Source organism: Dendrobates tinctorius, unplaced genomic scaffold (assembly GCF_039654945.1).
Source record: "Dendrobates tinctorius isolate UK_male_01 unplaced genomic scaffold, ASM3965494v1 ptg000058l, whole genome shotgun sequence".
NCBI lineage: Eukaryota > Metazoa > Chordata > Amphibia > Anura > Dendrobatidae > Dendrobates > Dendrobates tinctorius.
The window spans coordinates 17,648,572-17,665,657 of record NW_027361726.1 but is presented as its reverse complement, the minus strand read 5'-3'; the positions used below and the strand labels follow the sequence as shown (position 1 = coordinate 17,665,657).

At 46.7% G+C, this 17,086-nt stretch overlaps 2 long non-coding RNA genes across 2 annotated transcripts in view; one reads left to right on the top strand and one right to left on the bottom strand.

The window, feature by feature from the left end:
- LOC141092227 (uncharacterized) overlaps positions 1–17,086 on the bottom strand; it is a 37,538-nt gene that overhangs the window by 18,146 nt on the left and 2,306 nt on the right. The window lies entirely within an intron of this gene.
- LOC141092226 (uncharacterized) overlaps positions 15,058–17,086 on the top strand; it is a 90,838-nt gene continuing 88,809 nt past the window's right edge. The window contains exon 1 of the long non-coding RNA XR_012232716.1: positions 15,058–15,126. This is a non-coding gene — a long non-coding RNA (uncharacterized lncRNA). The remainder of the gene's footprint in view (positions 15,127–17,086) is intronic.

Below are 17,086 nucleotides of genomic sequence, written 5' to 3'. Positions count from 1 at the left end.
AACTGATTGGGCGGCGTTATTCCCACGAGTCATGACCCTCCAAACAGCGTTCATGAAGGCAAATTGTTTGTTTTACGTGGGCAGTATGGTTGCAAAGCTGAACCTTAAAGGAATGTCCAGAAGGGCACCACCAGGAGTGGAGCCTACGGTTAAATTCGACTCCACCTGGGAAACCTCAACCATGCCAGCTACAGAACAGATGCACACATTGCAAGCTTAATTCCGTTAACGAACGAGACTCCGTCATGCCCCGCGGTCCGAGTCCGGCTTACTAGAGGGACACGTGAGGCTCTGGAACATGAGATTGGCCAATAACTGGTGTGTCATGCCCTTACATGTCCGTGGTTGCATGTGCGCTACACTGAAAAGGCCAGCGTTTGTCGCTTACAGGTGCAGATAACCCGCTGAACAACGTTAGTGATGGGGATCACTGATTACAATTATTACCCGCGAACAATGATTTCCCAGTAAGTGCAGGTCAACTGCAGTTCCGGAATTAGGCCTAACCGTCATTCCTGAAAAAATGAAAAACTTACGTGTGCAAACCACAGGTGCTGTAGCTTGCTTAACAGCTCGCCAGCCGTTCTCACGCCCAGTATGGATTACACGTGATTGCACAAAGGTTAGAAAGGGTACCGTATCCCCAGATAACATGTATGGATAGCGTACACATTCAAAATATATGTCTCAGGAGGCAGGCTCAGACGGTGTTAGGCCCAGTATGGATTGCACAAAGGTTAGAAAGGGTACCGTATCCCCGGATAACATGTATGGATAGCGTACACATTCAAAATATATGTCTCAGGAGGCAGGCTCAGACGGTGTTAGGCCCAGTATGGATTGCACAAAGGTTAGAAAGGGTACCGTATCCCCGGATAACATGTATGGATAGCGTACACATTCAAAATATATGTCTCAGGAGGCAGGCTCAGACGGTGTCAGGCACAGTATGGATTTGACGGCCCAGATTACACAGCGGAGCAGCAGGGAGAGGTAAAGATTGCAAATGCTGGGGCCCTGCCCAAGCAAGGGGGGCCCACTCGTGGGCGTCGGTACTGGCACTGGGCCCCTCATAGTACAGCGGTGTGTCTGACGGCGGGTGTGCACCACCACCGTCAGAGACACTTGATTGCACTATGAGGGACCCTGTGCCAGTGCCCGCGCCCAAGAGTCGGCCTACCCACTTGTCCAGGGCAACGGCACTCGCACGGTGTCGTGCGCTAGGTGGTGACCCCGGCCATGGGGGGGGGGAGGCAGCACAGTTAGGGAGTTTTAGAAAGTGGCATATGTTGATGTTGGACATTCAGCTGATGCAAAAGGCGAAATGGGTCAAGTCCCAGGAAGAGGTGGACCAAAGCAAGCCATTTTTCTGTCACCCTATGTGTCATCAGGGGAAGGTGGGACAAAATCCTTGGAAACCCATGCATGGTTCATTTTAATGAAGGTTAGATCATCCACATTTTGGGTTGACAGACGGGTCCTTTTTTCTGTCAGGATTGATCCAGCTGCACTGAAGACTCTTTCCGATAGCACACTTGCAGCTGGGCAAGCGAGCTCCTGTAAGGCATATTGGGCCAATTCAGGCCAGGTGTCCAGTTTAGCGGCCCAATAGTCAAAGGGGAATGACCTGTGTGGGAGAACATCGATATGGGAGGAAAAGTAGTTTGTAACCATGGTTGACAACTGCTGTCTCCTGTCACTTTCCATCGATGCAGTATTACCAGTTGTGTGAGCGGTATTTGAAAAATCAGTCCACAACATTGTCATGAAACCCCTTTCTCCAACGCCACTTCTGCTGTGTGCACCACGAACACCTCTGCCAAGCTGCCCCCGGCCCGTACGGCTCGTGTGAGAACCATCACCGCTGCTGTGTGCGGGGAATGCCTCAAGCAACCGATTTACCAGAGTTGCTTGTTTATTAGCCAATATTAGGTCAAGGTTCTCCTGTGGCATGATGTTTTGTAATTTGCCTTTATAGCGTGGATCCAGGATGCTGGCCAACCAGTAGTCGTCATCGTTCATCATTTTGGCAATGCGGGGGTCCCTTTTTAGGATACGCAAGGCATAATCTGACATGTGGGCCAATGTTCCCGGTGTCAATGATGCACTGCGAGTGCTGGTTGGAGGAGCACTTTCTGGCAAATCCACATCCCTCCAGTCACGCACAAACCCTGTACCAGACCTTGCCACGCCAACATTTTCACTTGCCCCACGAGATGCATCCTCCTCCCCTAAGTAATCATCCCCATCATCATCCTCCTCCTCCTCTTCTTCCTCCACCTCGTCCAGGAGAGGTCCCTGAGCAGACAATGGCTGAATGTCATCAAGGATTCCCTCCTCCTCTTCCTCCTCATCAACATTGGCTGCAGACGCCTGCTCCTTAAGGTGCGTCAAAGTTTGCATGAGCAGACGCATAAGTGGGATGCTCATGCTTAGGATGGCGTCGTCTGCGCTTACCAGCCGTGTGCATTCCTCAAAACACTGAAGGACTTTACAGAGGTCTTTCAGCTTCGACCACTGCACACCTGTCAACTCCATGTCTGCTCTCAAAGTGCCTGGCCGTGTATCCTCCCACAAATGCATTATGGCCTGCCTCTGCTCGCACAGCCGCTCCACCATGTGCAGGGTGGAGTTCCACCTTGTTGCAATGTCGATAATGAGGCGGTGGTTGGGAAGGTGGAGCAATCGCTGCAGCTTCTGCATACGAACAGAGTGTACAGGCGACCGGCGGATGTGCGCGCACAGTCTTCGCACCTTCTGGAGCAGGGCTGTTAACTCCGGATAATTTTTGAGGAAGCACTGCACCACCAGGTTCAAGGTGTGAGCCAAGCAAGGTATGTGGCTGAGTTTTGAAAGGGCTATGGCTGCCACAAAATTACGGCCGTTATCACTAACTACCTTGCCTGCCTCAAGATGTACACTGCCCAGCCATGACTCAGTTTGTCGCTTCAAGTACTCGGCCAGCACCTCGGCGGTATGTCTGTCGCCCAAACACATCATCTGCAACACAGCCTGCTGACGCTTTCCACTAGCTGCTCGATAGGGGGACACATCGTGTGCAACAGTGGCAGCTGCAGATGGAGTGCTCGTACGACTGCGCTCTGTGGACGAGCTTTCGCTTCTGGAGGAGGAGGAGGAGGAGGAGGGTGGAACGCCTACAGCCAACTGTTTCCTATACCTTGGGCTAGGCAGCACTGTCCCACCACCGCTGTCCCCTGTGGACCCTGCATCCACCACATTAACCCAGTGCGCAGTGATGGACACGTAACGGCCCTGGCCATGCCGACTGGACCATGCATCAGTAGTGAGGTGCACCTTTCCGCTCACTGCTTGAGTGCATGGACAATGCGGTCTTTCACATGATGGTGGAGGGCTGGGATGGCTTTGCGAGAGAAGAAGTGGCGACTGGGTAGGTCATAGCGTGGTACTGCATAGGCCATGAGTTCGCGGAAAGCTGTGCTTTCCACCAACCGAAAGGGCATCATCTCAAACGAGATTAGTTTGGCAATGTGGGCGTTCAAACCCAGTGTACGCGGATGAGAGACTGAGTACTTTCTTGACCTACTCATAGTGTCTGGGAGGGTGAGCTGGACTTGAGAGCTGCATATGGTGGAAATAGCGGTGGACAGGGCGGACTGAGAGAGGGTTGATGATGGTGATGGAGTTGGTGTTCTTTCTGATGGCCTAGAATCAGTCTTTCGTTGATATAACAGTGGGATTCCCTGACTGCTGTGGCCTTGCAACGACACCTCAACATTTGCTGCTGTGCTAACCGGTGGGCTTACAGTGGGGGAAACAATGTAGCGTTGCTGACTACCTTCGTTGTGATCAGTTGCACATGTGGCACTTGAGGTTTGGTGTTGTGTCCACGCTTGCAAGTGCATGCTGGTTAAATGTCTAAGCATGCAACTGGTATTCAAATTTTTCAGATTTTTCCCTCGGCTAAAGGTCTTTGCGCACTTCTTACAGATAACCTTGGCCTGATCATGAGGATTTTGTTCAAAAAAGTGCCACACTGCACTCTTCCTACTTTGGCAGACATTTTGCGGCCTAGCACGCTGTGATCTTTTGACCCTCTGGACAAGCTGTCCAGCAACTCTTTTGATGTTTGGAACCTGTCTTTGGAGTGCTCCGGGCCTGCCAGATAACAGCTGTTGCGATGTCGATGTCTGCTGTGGATGCTCCTCATCTGAGCTATTGGAAGCAGCACCCTCTTCCCCCAATGGATGCCAATCTGGGTCAACAACTGGGTCATCCATCACCTCCTCTTCTATGTCATGTGCACCTTCCTCTGTGTCACCGTGTATGGTGGTATAGTGTGCGGGAAGGGGCACCTGAGTCTCATCAGGGTCAGAATCTGGCTCTGTACACTGCGAGGACAATGTAGTGCTCTGAGTGAATGTACCAGCAGAATCATCCATCAGCGGCTGTGCATCAGTGCACTCCATGTCAGATTCATCTTGGCCTGGGTAATTCACCATTTCACTTGATAATCCAGGCATGGTATGTGAAAACAGCTCCATGGAGTAATCAGTAGTATGGCCTGCGTCATCCTTCAATCTTGGTTGGGGTGAAGGACACAAGGAAAGGTGTGGTTCATGAACATGAGCCTCCAATGACGACTCAGTGCTTTTACTTTTTACAACTGAAGAAGAGGAGGCGATAGAGCTGGAGGCTGAGTCAGCAATGTAAGACAAAACTTTTTCCTGATGCTCTGGCTTTAAAAGCGGTTTGCCAACTCCTAGAAAACTAAGCGTTCGAGGCCTTATGTAGCCAGACGATGACGCAGGCTCAACACCTCCTGCATTCGGTCCTATTTTGCTCTTGCCACTACCATCAGATCCACCACCAACACCATCATTACCAGCTGCCAACCCCCGCCCAATTCCACGGCCTCTTCCACCAGCCTTCCTCATTTTTGGTAGAAATGTAGACAAAATCCAACAAACTATATAGTATGTAAAACAAGGTACAAGGTGTCTATAGGACAGGGGAGATTTTGAATTTCTGCACACACTTTTGGACACTGGACACTTTTGGATTGTGTGAGGCCCACTGATATCTGAGCGCTATGTGACAGGCTCGATGGCAGAGCTGTGACCCAAGTGACTAGAGGATAAGTGAGATTTTGAATCTCTGCACACACTTTTGTACACTGGACACTTTTGGATTGTGTGAGGCCCAATGAATATCTGAGCGCTATGTGACAGGCTCGATGGCACAGCTGTGACCTAAGTGACTAGAGGATAAGGGAGATTTTGAATCTCTGCACACACTTTTGGACACTGGACACTTTTGGATTGTGTGAGGCCCACTGATATCTGAGCGCTATGTGACAGGCTCGATGGCACAGCTGTGACCTAAGTGACTAGAGGATAAGTGAGATTTTGAATCTCTGCACACACTTTTGGACACTGGACACTTTTGGATTGTGTGAGGCCCACTGATATCTGAGCGCTATGTGACAGGCTCGATGGCACAGCTGTGAACTAAGTGACTAGAGGATAAGTGAGATTTTGAATCTCTGCACACACTTTTGGACACTGGACACTTTTGGATTGTGTGAGGCCCACTGATATCTGAGCGCTATGTGACAGGCTCAATGGCACAGCTGTGACCAAAGTGACTAGAGGATAAGGGAGATTGGATTGCTTTTAAAAAAGCAGTTTGCGGAGCAGTGGGTAAACAGCAATGCCAGCCTGTCAGGAAGCCTTAAAAGGCAGCCCAACAACCAACACTACTGATACACCACAATATAGCCTCCCCTTGCACTGCACACACAGTGACTGGTGTGTTGTGCAGGCCAAATTGCTATCAGCAGCAGAAGCAGTTTTTTTTTCTTCTCAGCAGGACAAAAAAAAAAATTGGGCTTGCTTTTAAAAAAGCAGTTTGAGGCCCAATGAATATCTGAGCGCTATGTGACAGGCTCGATGGCGCAGCTGTGACCAAAGTGACTAGAGGATAAGGGAGATTGGATTGCTTTTAAAAAAGCAGTTTGCGGAGCAGTGGGTAAACAGCAATGCCAGCCTGTCAGGAAGCCTTAGAAGGCAGCCCAACAACCAACACCAGTGATACACCACTTTATAGCCTCCCCTTGCACTGCACACACAGTGACTGGTGTGTTGTGCAGGCCAAATCGCTAGCAGCAGAAGCAGTTTTTCTGTCTTCTTCCCTGCCTAACGCTCTCCCTACAGAATCAGCAGCAACCTCTCCCTATGCTAAGATCGGCAGAAGTAAGATGGCGGTCGGCGTGCACGCTCTTTTATACCCCCTGTGACGCCCACCAAAGCAAGCCAATCACTTGCATGCCCTTCTGAAAGATGGTGGTGACCCGTGCCTATGTCATCACGTTGCCCACAGTGTCCGTGGATCCTGATTGGCTGAAAAAGAGCGCAAAACAAACTTTTGAAACGCGACTTTGGCGGGCAAGTCGCCGACCTCGTGGCCGACCTCATCCTAGGGTCGGGTTTCGTTTCATGAAACCCGACTTTGTCAAAAGTCGGCGACTTTTGAATTTTTTCGACCCGTTTCGCTCAACTCTAGTTAGCACCCTTGAAATTGTGCCAGAAAATGAAGCATTTCTCCCAGTAAATTTGTGCAATTCCTCATGTTTTGTTACATACAGGCTTATTTTCTTTGTGTTTATTGTAACAATGCAAAAAGTGAGATCTAAAAAAAAAGAAAATTGAACATAATTTCCCCGAAAACCTGAAAAATGATAGTGACAAAATTGTCGTCATCCTCAATCTACTAATTAGTTGCACCCTTTTATATGAATAACTGCAATCAATTGCTTCCTATAACCATCCAAAAGCTTCTTACGCCTCTCAGTTTGGATCTTGGGCAACCCTTCTTACAAACTGCTCCCTGTCTCACGTGTAGGCGTCTTCTCCCATTGGCAATTGTAAGAACTCTCCACAGGTGATCAAAGAGATTTAGATCCAAACTCATTGCTGCCACTTCAGAACTCTCCAGACCTTTGTTTCCATCCATTTCTTGAAGTATGTTTGGGGTCATTGTTCTTCTGCAAGACCCATGACCTGGGACACACACCCAGCTTTTTGACACTGGGCACTACATTGCCACCCAAAATCCTTTGGTAATCTTTGGATTTCATGATGCCTTGCACACAGTCAAGGCACCCAGTGCCAGAGGCAGCAAAACAACTCCAGAACATCTGTCACCCGCCACCATATTTAACTGTAGGTACGGTGTTATTTTCATTGTAGGCCTCATTCTGTTTTCGGTAAACATTAGCATGATGTGCTTTACCAAAAAGCTATATATTGGTCTCATCTCCTTTTTTTGTTCTCCATGCTTAGTGTAGCACATACAGACTCATCATGCAAAGATTGCGTGAACTTCTTCCCTGTTTATCTGGTTTCAGGGGTGATTTTCATATTACCCACTCCTGTTACTTGCCACAGGTGAGTTTGAATGAGCATTACATGCTTGAAACAAAGTTTTTTTTACACACAATTTTGGAAAGGTGCCAACTATTTTGACCGGCCCATTTTTTGGGGGGTGAAATTTATGTCCAAATTGTCTTGTTTTCTCTGTACGTTTTGTGCTGTTCCAATAAACACATTGGAAATAAATTTGTCTATGAAATACATGTGGAATTGCAATAATTTTCTGGGAGAAATACTTCATTTTCTGGAACAAATTCTGCCAACCCTTTCGGCCATGAATGTAGAAACTGATTCATATGCTGTCAAAGACTAATATGTACACCCAGCTTTCCTTAACCTGTGGCATGTGTGAGTATATGTAACTATTGATGTAGATGGTGTTTATCAAACATCAAAAAAACAACGGAGACAATCTGATGACAACATAATCTGCCTCCCATCACAATCATGTGCACAGTTTTATGGAGATCATATGTGGATCTGTATCATCAGCTACACCCAGCTTTCCTTACATAGTGTCAGACAGGTGTGAATATGTGTATGTCCCGGGGTGGACAGCAGTGTGTATTCCAGCATCTGTGCTCTACTTGTGAGCAGCACATGACGTCACTGCCATGAGCTGCTTACAAGCATAAATCAGCAGCTCGCATCAGAACAGGATGCTGCGAGGGAGCAGAGGGAAGGTAAGAAGAATGTTTTTTAATGTTTTTCTGATGGGGTCATGCTTAAAAGGATGGGGATGGAGGCCATACATACTAGGATGGGGATGGGGGCCATGCATATTAGGATGAGGATGGGAGCCATGCATACGAGGATAGGGATGAGAGTCATGCATACCAGGAAAGGGATGAGGGGGCTATGCATCCCAGGACAGGGATGAGGGTCATGCATATCAGGATGGGGATGAGGGGGCCACGCCAACCAGGATGGGGATGAAGGGGCCACGCCTACCAGGATGGGGATGAGGGGGCTACACAAGTCAGGAAAGGGATGAGGGGGCCACACAAACCAGGATGGGGTTGAGGGGACCATGCAAACCAGGATGGGGATGAGGGGGCCACGCAAACCAGGATGGGGATGGGCACTATGCATACCAGAATAGGGATGAGGGGGCCTTGCATACCAGGATGAGGATGGGCACTAATCATACCAGGATAGGGATGAGGGGACCATGTATACCTGGATTTGGACATATGTATACCAGGATGGGGGTTATTAGTACAGAATTGACCCCAAATTTTTCTTCCTTTTTTTATCTATTTTCCTCCTTTAAAATATAGGGACATAACTACAATATTAGGACCTGGATGGGGACATATTTACAATATGGGGACCAGAATGGGGTCATAACTACAATATGAGGACATAACTACAATATGAGTACCTGGATGGGGCATAACTACAATACAGGGATTTGGATGAGGATATACCGTAAATACTCGCGTATAAGGCGAGATTTTTGGGGGGCTGAAAGTCCCCCCTCTTGGCTTATACGCGAGTCATATACCAGGGGTGGGCGGGGGAGCGGGGGGTCAGAGACCATGCTCACCTCTCCTGGCACTTCTCTGCAGCCCCTGCATCTCCCTCTGCCATCTGCTTCCTGCATTCAGCGGTCACGTGGTACCGCTCATTAAACTCATGAATATGCACATATTTAATGAGCGGTACCACGTGACCAGCTGAATGCAGGGAGCAGATGGCAGAGGGAGAAGCAGGGGCTGCCGCTGCAGAGAAGACCTTGTGGCTAGGAGGGGTGAGTATGGCGGGGGCAGAGTGATATTCACCTGTCCCCATTCCAAGCTGTGCACTGCTGTGTCTCCGGGTCCTCCTGCTGTGACGGCAGAGGGCGCGATGACGTAGTCAGTGCACACCCTCTGCTGTCAATGCAGAGATCCGGGAAACACAGCGGTGCATGGCTTGGAACGGGGACAGGTGAATATCGCCACTGCCAGGGGCTCAGGACACCGGCACCTGGCCCCCAGCAACGGAGAGGTGAATATATCATTTTTTTTTATTGCAGCAGCAGCAAATAAGGGGTATTTATGGAGCATCTTATGGGGCAGCATTAACCCTTGTGTAGGGAAGGTGACCTGATGGACGGACTTGTCTGTAGGGAGAAGGGACGATTGGTGCACTGTAGACGGATGTTTGTAATGACAAAAGGGAAACAGCTGGGGAAAATGGAAAAGGAGTGCAGTACCTAAGTTTGACCACAAGATGACAGGAGGGAGCGTGAGAACAGGACTTGACAGCAGCTTAAGGCTACGAAAACGCTTAGTCATGGGGGGCAGGAGACAGGAACCCAGGAGGGGATTTCCCGAGCAGGGAGATAAATAGGACAGGACGGGGTTCCAGACGTTTCCAGTCCTGGGAGGAGCTCAGGAGGAGAAGAGACAGTGAAGGAGAATGAACAGCAGTGGGGAGCTCGACCAGGGGACTGAGGAGAGAAGAAGTCAGGGGGTGGCCCCGACACGAAGAACTGCAGAACAGACGAGGCCCCGGGGGGGTACCAAATTGACGACGACCCCGGACTGGTGAAGCGCTGGTGGTAGATAGGCCTAGGGCAGCCCCAGTGAAAAAGCCGTGAGGAACGTCACTACGACAGAAGGAAGGTGCAGGTACCCGGGCCTGAATACGGAGAGCTGTAAAGGTGCTGCGGTGTATGGCTGCGGTCGTCAGGAGGACGGCCAATAAACTCAGACCTGTTGTACCCGAAAATCTGCCAACGTCTCGTTTTTGTGTCGTCTGTGCACGGTAAGCAGTGGACCACCCCCCAATCTGGGCCATTACTACATTTGTGCAGCAGCATATGAGGGGTATTTATGGGGCAACATTAACCTTTGTGGAGCAGCATATGGGGGGTATTTATTGGGCAACATTAACCCTTGTGGAGCATCATATGGGGGGGTATTTATGGGGCAGCATTAACCCTTGTGGAGCAGCATATGGGGGGTATTTATGGGGCAGCATTAACCCTTGTGGAGCAACATATGAGGGGTATTTATGGGGCAGCATAAACCCTTGTGGAGCAGCATATGGGGGGTATTTATGGAGCATCTTCTTGGGCCAGCATGAACCCTTGTGCAGGAGCATATGGGGGGATTTATCTATGGAGCATCTTCTTGTACCACCATTTAACCCTAGGCTTATACGTGAGTCAATAAGTTCTCAGTTTTTTGTGGCAAAATTAGGGGGAGTCGGTTTATACATGGGTCGGCTTATACACGAGTATATACGGTAACTACAATATGGGGACCTGGCTAGGGGGCATAACTAAAATATGGGGACATAACTACAATATGAAAACCTGAATGGGGCAATAACTACAATATAGGGATCTGGATGGGGACATAACTACAATATAGTGATCTGCATAGGGACATAACTACAATATGAGAACCTGGATGGGTACATACAGTTAGGTCCATATATATTTGGATAGAGACAACATTTTTCTAATTTTGGTTCTGACATTACCACAATTAATTTTAAACAAAACAATTCAGATGCAGTTGAAATTCAGACTTTCAGCTTTCATTTGAGGGTATCCACATTAAAATTGGATGAAGGGTTTAGGAGTTTCAGCTCCTTAACGTGCCACCCTGTTTTTAAAGGGACCAAAAGTAATTGGACAATTGACTTCAAGGCTATTTCATGGACAGGTGTGGGCAATCCCTTCGTTATGTCATTCTCAATTAAGCAGATAAAAGGCCTGGAGTTGATTTGAGGTGTGGTGCTTGCATTCGGAAGGTTTTGCTGTGAAGGAAACATTCGGTCAAAGGAGCTCTCCATGCAGGTGAAACAAGCCATCCTTAAGCTGCAAAAACAGAAAAAACCCATCCGAGAAATTGCTACAACATTAGGAGCGTCAAAATCTACAGTTTGGTACATCCTGAGAAAGAAAGCACTGGTGAACTCATCAATGCAAAAAGACCTGGGCGCCCACGGAAGACAACAGTGGTGGATCATCTCAGAATAATCTCCATGGTGAAGAGTAACCCCTTCACAACAGCCAACCAAGTGAACAACACTCTCCAGGAGGTAGGCGTATCAATATCCAAATCTACCATGAAGAGAAGACTGCATGAAAGTACTGTAAATACAGAGGGTTCACTGCATGGTGCAAGCCACTCATAAGCATCAAGAATCAAAAGGCTAGACTGGACTTTGCTAAAAAAAACATCTAAAATGTCACGGTCACGTGTGTCTCTGGACGCAGCGACTACCGCAAGGCGAACCCGTGTGACGCACGTGACCCTGGATACACCGCCTCCAGTGGGGCGAATTTAAATAATAAGCACGTGCAGCTGGATACACCGCCTCCAACTGGCGAATTAAGACATTACACGTATATACAAGTCTGGAAACCCCGCCTCCAAGTAAGGCGAATTTAAACAATAAGGGAAACCTGGGAAACATTAACAATGGTGGGCCCTGCGATAGGGAATAGGGAAGTGGAGACCTCTTGAGCTCCCCTAAGCCAGTGTCCCTGCACTCCTAACGTTCCCTATGCAGGTTCCGCACCGAGCGCGCAACAGGAACCTAAAAACCCTAGCTCATCCTGACCTAAACCCTCACTAGGGAATTGGTCGGTGTGGAAACTAATCCCACCACTGCACTAAAACACACATGAGGAAAGATGACAAAACAGGGGAAGCACCACTTAGCTTTGCTCTGTTGCGTACGCTCCTAGCAACAGAGCCCACCACCTGTGTGGATCTTCTCCTCCACCCGGATCCATCACCATAACTGGATCCTTCACCATAGTGCAGCCTTGGAGCAGAGTCCACCACCAATTGCAGAAGTCCAGTAACAGAGTCCCAAAGATGAGTTCAGCTCCTGCCCAAAAAGTCAAGCATGCTTGAGTCCAGCTCTCAGCAACCGTCCCGCATGCTGAGTACAGCTCTCTCCATAGTCGTCACTCCACCAAGCCATGCAAGCACTTCCTGCCGACACCATAAACTGTGACTCCACCACGACATGCCAGCCCTTCCTGCAGACCACATAGCTGCCACTCGTCCCCTCTGGCTGGGCTGCGCAGGACTCATGTTCAGCTCCTACTTTCACCCAGGCTTCCTTGTGAATGACTAACACACAATCAATATCACCAACAGTGATTGAACCCACCTGGCTCCCTTTTATAGAGCCTAACACCTGATTTGTAATTGCGTGCACATTAACCCTAAAACTAAGGTGCGATACCACTCACCACCACCGGGGCAACTTAGAATGAACGACACCACGTGTAATAATTCTAATGGCCACCAGGGGCAATCACACTTTGGCACACAGCGAAAGGAAAAAAAGTTCACTTTTCCATTTAATCTGTCAGATCCACGCTGGATCATGACATAAAAAAGCCAGCACAGTTCTGGAAGAACATTCTTTGGACAGATGAAACCAAGATCAACCTCTACCAGAATGATGGAAAGAGAAAAGTATGGCGAAGGCGTGGTACAGCTCATGGTCCAAAGCATACCACATCATCTGTAAAACACGGCGGAGGCAGTGTGATGGCTTGGGCATGCAAGGCTGCCAGTGGCACTGGGTCACTAGTGTTTATTGATGATGTGACACAGGACATGGAAGATGTGTCGGTCCCAATTATACTATTTCTATTCTAGTGATAGCTATTCCACTTCGATGGTGTCAGGCCCTCATTTTTTAAAATGTGAACACTCCTGGTTGGGTGTCCATCTGCTGGATTGGGTGTAGTGGAAGACCTGTCGGCCCCTATTATGCTATTTTTACTGTGGTGAAATTGATGCCACTTTGATATTATAAGGTCCTCATTTCTTTAAATGTGAACACTCCTTGTAGGGTGTCCATCTACTGGATTTCATGTAATGAAAGACCTGTCGGTCCCTATTATACTACTACAGTGGTGAAATTGATGTCACTTTTGTGGTGTCTGCCAATAATTTTTGGAAATTTGAACACTCCTGGTTGGGTCTCCTTCATGCGTATTGCCTGTAGCAGTAGGCCTCCGAGACCGTCAGGCCTCCACTTCCTTGGACTCAACTACCCGTGTTACTATCTTTAAATTTTTGTCACACTGGTAGTCGAGAAAACTGATATTTGTGCCATCTGAGTGTGGCTCAGCATGAAATCAGGTAGAGGTGTTGCATGTGGTATCAGGGCTCCCAGCACATGAGGCCTACACCGATCTCTCACCCACCTCGTCTTAATGTGATATTCAATTGAAAGTTGTAAATGCTGTCCCAGACCCCAATGCCCATGCCTGGCTGATTGCTGCTGTTCCATGCTGCAATTTGTACTGTGGGTGAATTGAAGCCACTTTCCTGGTGTCTATCCCTCATTTGATGTGTTTTGGCAGCATTTGGGGCCGTTCTAAAGTGTTGTGCATGCGTTTGTCTTTATCTCCCATTGCGGTGAAAGGCGTTCGGTAATGTTCGGCAAATATTCGACAAATTAATCAGCGAATATTGCAAATTTGACGAGCATTGAAATATTCGCTCATCTCTAATCTTCACATCAGAAGATTCAGACTCCAGACATTTGCAAATTTTCTTCATCTACATCAAACGTTTCACATATCTGACACTAATGAAGGGAAGCGCAGATAAGGAAAAAAATTTCCAAAAATAAAAAAAATTAAAAAAAACACATTTGAAAGGTTGACTCACCAAACCCTGACTAATGCACTAGCAGGACGCAGCAGACCGCCATTGATAAATGCTGGGGCAGCACAGGTGCAAACCACTGATGAAAACAGCCAGTAACCCAAGAGGGTCTGGCTGCCTAGTGGAAAAAATGCACACAAATAGGGCTTGCATAGGACATCAGTCACACAGATAAGTGTGGTGCAAAGTGTCTGAACAGTCTATTAATGACACCCATAGTTTTAGCAGGCGGGCTGCTCAGCACTATATGTATGCATCACACAGAAAAAAACAAGCCACCTTAAAGAGGTCTAGCTGCATCCTGCAAAAAATGATAAAAAGTGCAAAAAGATAAATAGATATGGGGTATTAGTTACTATTTTGGCCAAAGCAGATAGGCTCGCAACCCAACGTCAAGGGTCCCAAAATTTTGTGAGTCCCTAACACTAAATGTGAATAGCGCACATAAGGAAAAAAATATCAATGGAGGTCTGCTGCATCCTGCTAGTGCATTAGTCAGGGTTTGGTGAGTCAACCTTTCAAATGTGCTTTTTTTTTTTTAATTTTTGGAAATTTTTTCCTTATGTGCGCTATTCAGATTTAGTGTTAGGGACTTGCAAAATTTGGGGACCCTTGACGTTGGGTTGCGAGCCTATCTGCTTTGGCCAAAATAGTAACTAATACCCCATAACTTTTTATCTTTTTTCACTTTTTTTCATTTTTGCAGGATGCAGCTAGACCTCTTTATGTTGGCTTGGTTTTTTCTGTGTGATGCATACATATAGTGCTGAGCAGCCCGCCTGCTAATGCTATGGGCGTCATAAATAGGCTGTTCAGACACTGTGCACCACACTTATCTGTGTGACTGATGTCCTATGCAAGCCCTATTTGTGTGCATTTTTTCCACTAGGCAGCCAGACCCTCTTGGGTTACTGGCTGTTTTCATCAGTGGTTTGCACCTGTGCTGCCCCAGCCTTTATCAATGGAGGTCTGCTGCGTCCTGCTAGTGCATTAGTCAGGGTTTGGTGAGTCAACCTTTCAAATGTGTTTTTACTAATGAAGGGAAGAAAATGTACATTTTGATGGAGATGGTGCGTTAGATCTAAATAAGATCTCTATAATTACAAAACACATAAATGTGGTCAGGGCAGGGATGTGTATGATCAGATTGTCTTAGTAGTTTAGTTCATGTTTTTGGATATTTTACACATCATAACCAATCAATGTTCACACAAATTCACATACACATCTGCCTCTATTTGAGGTGAGCAGGTGTACACATTGATGCAGATGGTGTTTTAGATCCAAATAAAGTACCCAATAAAACAATACACATAAACGATGAGGTGGTGCCATCATCAAGCTGTCTCAGTAGTTCAAATGTAACTAGTAATTTAATTTTTATTTATAAAATCAATAGTACACATCAATATCAACAACTTTATAAAACAACTTATAACTTGTGCTTTTTTCTCCTCCTAGATTGATCGTTCACTCTTTATTTAGAGGTAAATTCTTTATTTATTGAGGACAGATTTCCCATTACTAAGATAGATGACTGTTAGTGCTTATAAGATTCTATGGAGAGGGAGGAGCTATAGGCAGATATAGAGATTCTGCTTCAAGTTCCCCAGAAACAATTTCACTATAAATATTTGTTACTGTAGATTTATTATGTAACAGCAATTTCAGGAGATCTTGTCTGTGTTACCCCAGTTCCTCCCTCTGTCCTCTTCATAGAATCTTATAAGCACCAACTGTTATTTGCTATCTCAATAATGGGAAAATCTGTCTACTCTAAATACAAATTTTACAGCTGTTACCATTGAATTGAGATTGAAAGATCAGTCCAGGAGTTGAAAGAAACAAATTTCCCCCAGAAAACATATTACAAAGTTGCCTTTTTTCATATGTATTGATTTGCTAAATGAATTTAAAACAATGGATTTTAGAATTATACAGATAAATTACCATGTACATAAATATTTACATAATCACATGTAGATATTAATATAGATAGTGATTTAGTCTCTAAAACAGCAGAAGGTATCAGACATGAACAAATCGATTTGATGCCAATAGAATTTTTGTCGAGTTTGGTGAATTCGAACAATTAACTCTAAAATTCTCCCCAAAAACACTCATTGCTATTATACACATTGTTGAGGATTGCATTGACCAGAGAAGGCTCACATGGCCTCAGGTGTGGCTACACTGGCTTCTCCATAATGCTCTGCAACTATCACATCACATGGTAGAGCACAGTTAATTATGAGGGACTTTCATAGCCAGTATAAAAGCTGAGGCAGGAAATATCGCAGCCATTAAAGCATCCGCCAGAGAAAGTTCACATGACCTCAAGTTCAGGCTACATGGGCTTTCCCATGGTAGCCTAAAACTATCACATCACATGATATCACACACTTAATTATGACTGACTTTCATATCCAGTATAAAAGCTGGGGCAGGGAATGTAGCAGCCATTAAAAAGCATTGGTCAGAGAAGACTCACTTGGCCTCAGGCATGGGCTTTCCCATACTGGCCTGCAACCAGTGTCTGTTATGGGTGCCAAGGTCCCACCAGTAACCATTTCTAGGGCCCTACTTTTCCCCTCCATGCAAAAGAGTCATTATCCTCAATCACAAATTTATATACCAATGAACTGGGTGTATTGTTAAATTAGAAAGATGCCGCCTTTATCTGTACATAGTGATTCATGTATATAGTGCCAAGTACTGGTCGTATGAGAGGGTGATGGCCCAAACTTGTACAGGTTCCCTCTGGAGGATTCTACTGTTCTGTGGGCCAGTTCAAGCCTGCTTGCAACTATCACATCAAAAAGTATAGCACAGCCAATCAGGAAGTACTTTCATAGCCAATATAAAAGCCAAGACAGGGAATGCGGCAGTCATTAAATAGTGAATCTGGATAGTCATAGCTGATAGCTTGGCCATAGATATGGGAGAGAAATCAATAAAACACTGAATAAATATTACAGATAGTGTGTGATAGCTCAGCAGTGAAGAATAGTTACTATTCATTTACCCATT